Raw genomic sequence first — 5,867 nt, forward strand, 5'->3', positions numbered from 1 at the left:
ATTTGGTGTGTAGATGAGTTTGTGTATTTTTCTAGGGCATGATTCATCAGATTCTCAAAGTGGTCATGGCCCCAAAATAAAAATGAGGGAAAAATTCTCCAGGATTTTCCCCAAGTGCAAAATTCTATTATTTCTGGCTACTTCTTTTACAGAAGAATTAAGTAGAACAGTTTACAATGGCATTGCTTTTCTTCTTTGTACAATTTTTATTGCTTAAAAATACAGAACAGTATTTTTATTTACCCAGATTTAATATTCCCATGTTAAAAAAGAGTGTGTAATCTCAGTTCATTGATTACAAGTGAAATGTGAATTTAAAAATCTATTCAAATAGGGACTTAACTTAAACATTCTATTAAAGATTGTTATTTGACACCCTTAGTAATAATTGACCTAATTGACATAGAATAGAATTTAATTTAATTCTATTAAAAATTTAGCTATCTTGACCAAAATATCTCAAAGTTCTTCTCAGAAGGAAACAAAATCACAGTTCTCTCCCAATCCAACCTTAGGAAATACAAAGTGATCAAACTTATTTTCATTGAAAAGTATATTAAAATCCTAGGACAACCACTTGAAAAGTTACAAAAAGAAAAAGAGGCCTAAATAAATAAGTCAATGGAAGAGTTCAAATGAATCATAAAAATACTCACTCAAATCCAGAGAAGGAAGACAAGGAAGAAATAGAAACCACGAACAAATGCAATGAATAGAAAGCAGCTAGCAAGAAGGCAGAATTTAATCCAACTATATCAATAATCACTTTAAATATGAATGATCTAAACATGCCACTTAAAAGACAGAGATTGTCATATTGGATAAAATAGGACACCCAGCTGTTGTCTATAAGAAATCCACTTTAAAAATACTTAGAGATATTAAATATATCTCTGTATAAAGATATAACACGAAAAGACTAACCAAATGAAAGATGGAGAAGCTATATTATTTTCCAACAAAATAGACTTCAGACTAACAAAGATTATCAGGGATAAAAGGGACTTTACATGATAAAGGAGCCAATTTTCCAAGAAGACATAACAATATTATAACAATCTTAAATGGGTAAGCACTGAAAAACAGAGCTTCAAAACATGAGACTAAAAGTGACAGAAGTAAATCAAGAAATAGACAAATACACAATTATAGTTGAAGACTTCAATGCTCCTCGTTCACTGATCGATAGAACAAGTAGGCAGAAAATATGAAGGATATGGAAGACTTAAGCAGCACTTTCTAGTGACTTGACCTAATTGACATTTATATACCACTCCACCCACTATATTCTTCTTCAGCACACATGGAACTTTCACCAAGATTCACCATATCCTGAGCCATGAAGCAAAGCCTAACAAAGTTAAAAGAAGAGAAATCATTCAAAATATGCTCTCAGACCATAAAGGAATTAAACTAGAGACTTATAACAGAAAGATATCTGGAAAATTCCCAAATATCTGGAAATGAAAAACACACTTCTGAATAACCCATGGGTCAAAGAGGATGTCTCAAGGAAAATTAAAAGCACATCAATATGAAGCCTGAACTGGGTGTGAAGGGAGGGAAGTTGGCATTGCCCACCAGCAAAATGAAAACAGGAGCGGGGCCCTCAGGCCCCTCAGAGAAGGACATGCTCGTGAAATGTGGGGATGTGGTTCTGGCAAGGATGGACTAGCAGGTGGGGGTTAGGGGATCACCCAACACAACTGCCCAGCTTTTCTCTGCCTGAACGATTTGCTTTAATGCATGCGATAGACCACACCTCCCTGAGCCAGATGGAAGAACAAAGTCCTAAAGGACAGGACACCATTTGCAGGAGAGCCCTCCATTCTGAGCTCTTTGCTTTTGATTCCTGCCCTGTAGTCCTCAGAGTATTCCATACTGTGCTTTCCCCTTTATAATAAAATCACAAAAATTATAACTATGGCTTGCTTACTATGTGACAAGCACTATGAAAAGGGCTTTACAAACATTTACTCCTCAGGAAAAAAACTGTGTCAGGAAGATATTCTTATCCCCATCTCACAGAGTTGGAAGGTGAGATCCAGAGAGATTAACAGGGATACAGCTGGTAAGTGGAAAAGCCAGGACCTGACTCCCATTTTATCTAACTCCTAAGACACTCAATGCCCATGACATGTTGCTTCCCGTTGCTTGGTATGTCCTCTTAACTGTCCTTCTGAGTGTCTGAAAACACTAAAGTCTGAAAGGCTATGACATGCTTTTGCTTTCCTTGGGCAGAAATCTATAGTTAAGAGTGCCCAGGGAGTAGGAGGTGGTGCAGCGGTCATAGTTAAGCAGAACCGTTTAGACGTACATTTGTAATATCTTCTCTAATAAGGGCCGTAACCATGCGCTCTTCTGTGGGCCTCTGGGATGATACACCACCAGCATGGAGGAAAAGCCCACTTTAGATGTGTGTTCTTCAAGTTGGGCCTTCTGAGATTGCCTGTTAAATAGTGAGATTAAAAGCAAAATGAATTATTTTAAAAAAATCTGTACTGTCATCCTTCTGCCAAGCAGTAGAATATAGAAGGAAAATTAAAAGGATGATAAACTGCAGAGAAAAATATTTATGTAGGCAGAAAGAGCAAACATAAGGTGGGAGTTGGTGGCATAAAATGTAAAATTTCTCTACATTACTCCGTGATGTTTAAGCCCTCCAGGAATGGAGCTAGACTGCCTGGGCTCAAAGCCTGGTTCTGCTGCTTTCTGATAGTGTGAACTTGGGCCCTGTTACTTTAGCTCTCCCTGCCTCAGTTTCCTCATCTGCAATCTAGGGATGGTCATAGTGTTTCTTATTACACAGAGCTATCATAAGGATTAAATTGATTAATATATTCAAGAAGTAATGTGTTCAAAATATTTTTAGTTATTGTAATTATGTATGTTCAGCAACCATCACAGAATTAAAAATGTGTATACTTCAAGTCTCAAGAAAATGGGAGGCAACAATGTTTGCCCTTCCTTCAAGATCCTGATCAAAGATCTCCCTGAACTTTCCAAAAGAATAATCTTTCCTTCTTTCTGAACTTCCGGTTCAGCATTCATTGCATTTTGAATATAGTGATTTGTGTAGCTGTTTCATGAGCTGTCCATGGTTGGAAACTCTTCGAGGACAGGAATAGGGTCTTGTTCATCTTTCTCCCTTGACCCTTCCCTGTCCCAGCTCTGACCCACAAATAAAAACAACACCTAGGAAAGTGTCTGGAACTTAGGGGTACCGAATAAATGTCTGTTGAATTGAACTCAACTGAGTGGAAATCCGAAGACTGGACCCAGCAAGGAGAAAAGAGACTGAAAGAGCAAGAAGAAATCCGAGTTTCTGCCATTTGTCCTGCAGAAACAAGACTATCTTGCTGATATGTCCTTGTAGGAAAGGCACTCGAGACACTGCAAGCAAATGATTGTGGTTGAAAGGTAGTGAAAGCACCTGAGCCTATTGATGCCATGCAAATGCAAATAACCCATCACAAACCATGGACTGGACATCCTGCTTATGTTGTAGTAATCCTGACCCTAAATTTTAGTCTATATCAAGCTCAGAGATCCTGAGACACTTTGTCTAAAGCTGCTTTACTTTTGCAAATGAACACAAGCTAAAGAAAACTTTTTCAACAGATTCCTACGTGATTCTCCAGTCAAAAGTTCATTAAATTCCTAGGAGTCAAATTTTACAGGAGTATGTCTAACTATGTTCTGTGGAAATCTGAGCAAAGTATGGGAAACCAGAATGCAGTTGGTGGTATTGCCATGAAGACAGAAGGGACTGGCTGGAGAGTCGTTTTCGTCCTGCAGTGTAAATGCATGATGTGTGCACACACATATACACACTTTCAAATACACAGTCTCACACACACAGACAAACATACACAGATACACACACTTTTCTCATAATCATTTCAAAAGCTGCGTTGATAGAGCATTTGAGCAATAACTACTGGTGTGGGTATCCAGAAAGTGGCTTCTGTCTTTATATAGTATCATCAGTACTGGATGGTTTTCAGTTTTGGGCTCCTGAAGTTCTGGTTCTCCTATTTACATTAGTCCCTCAAAATCTCCTGCAGAGAGCTATAAAATGAAAATTCTGGGACCCTAAGCCTTTTGAGATTCTGGTTTGGCAGGTCTGGGGCAGAGTCCTTAGTGGATTGATCAATAATAGGTGATCCATAATGAGTCATGCTTTGAGTAACAATTTTTAAAAGACTTGTGGGTGCTTTTTAAAGCCAAATAGGTCTACCCAAAATTTTTACATTTAATCAGTGAGGCAAATGACACCTCAGCATCTTGGAAACTCAAGCATAAAAGTCTAGCTGCAGACTGGTTGTTTTCTTCTGTGAGCCCCAGAGTGCTTTCCAGGTTTATGTAATAAAGAAGGGGTGTACTTAAGATGAGCCATCCTACACAGATGTACCTGAAATGAGCAGACAGCCCAAGCCTTGTTCTAAGGTGTTCAGCTTCAGTATCTCATTTTATCTTGGCAGAGCTGGCACCCAATTTGTGTTTCACTGTACCACAGCTGTCTTCACTGGGTGACCAGGAGTCTCATAAAAGGAAGTTTTTGCACCAGATGATATTAAAAATATTTAGCAACCAGTAGAGCAAGTGCAGGGCCCCATCAGGACTGATGCAGATAAGTGAGCACTGAGGTTGTTGGCTGAGTGCAGAGGAGGCTGCACTCCACAGGCCCCACCCACTGATAATGGCAAAGCATCCTTCAAGATTTTATCACCGGGGACTCCAGCCCCTAATTAGGGGTGGGAGAGAGAAGCAGGAAATCACCTGTTTTCACCCAACTGCCAGGACAAATGAGGGTACACAGAAAATGGTAACTAAAAAATGCAAGTTCGCTCTTTCTGGAGATAGGGTAGAAGGGCTGACTTAGAAGGCTGATTCCCATGAGACTGGTGACAACGTTTTTCCCAAACAAAATCTCAGACTCATGAGAGTGTTCCTATATTTATGGAGATAAAAGGACCAAATATTTAAAATCAGCGACTGTCCTTCAAATCTGTGACAAATGCTTGCCAAATCTCAAGTACCATTTGGTGGTCATTTGTATACCCTTTCCGCCCAAACCTGTCCCATGGATAGCCAAGAAGCCACCAGGAGAAGTTTATTTCTTTACTACAAAGAATTATCCTCCTGGGGCCTAAATGCAAACACCTGGGAGGAGATTGCTGGGCTGTCTAAAAGGGTAACTCATTAAGTCCCAACTAACCTCCCAGTTTTGCCTGGATCCAGCCTAGGTCAGTTGTCCTTTGACCCTCTGGCGGGGACAGTAAGAAACCCCATTTGAGTGGAAGCTGATTTTCTCTCTGGACTACAGGTTTCCTTCCTTTTCTATCTCCATCCCCACCCCTTCGCATTTTCCAGCTGGTGAGCATCTTACCTATTCCCCTATACTGTTTTCATACTTAATATTTAATCCTTTTAAATTGCACAGCTCTCAATCCTGTGTTTTATTAGGTTGAGCTTTCCCTTTTGATAGCAGTTTCTAGCCTTCTTTTTCCTTTTTTAGACAACCATTGAAATGCAGAACCCTGTTGTCTTGAGCACCCTGTTTCTGACTTAAAATGGTTTCTGATTAAAAATCATGACATTCTGCTTTAAAATCCCACAGACAATGCAACAATGTCTAATAACCAAGCCCACAAGGCACTTAATGAAATTGGAAAATATTTTATTCTGGCTTTCACATCCCTAAAAGCATTCCAACACTACCCATTCAGGGAGCTAAAATAGAAGTTTGAACTTGGAATTAATTAGGGATTAACACGGAATCTTAATTTTAAATGTATCAAAGGAAATAAAACAGTTTAGTCCTTGGCGTACATCAAAGCATGATTCTATCTGGCAACATACAA

Source organism: Choloepus didactylus, chromosome 4, assembly GCF_015220235.1.
Source record: "Choloepus didactylus isolate mChoDid1 chromosome 4, mChoDid1.pri, whole genome shotgun sequence".
Taxonomy (NCBI): Eukaryota; Metazoa; Chordata; class Mammalia; order Pilosa; family Megalonychidae; genus Choloepus; species Choloepus didactylus.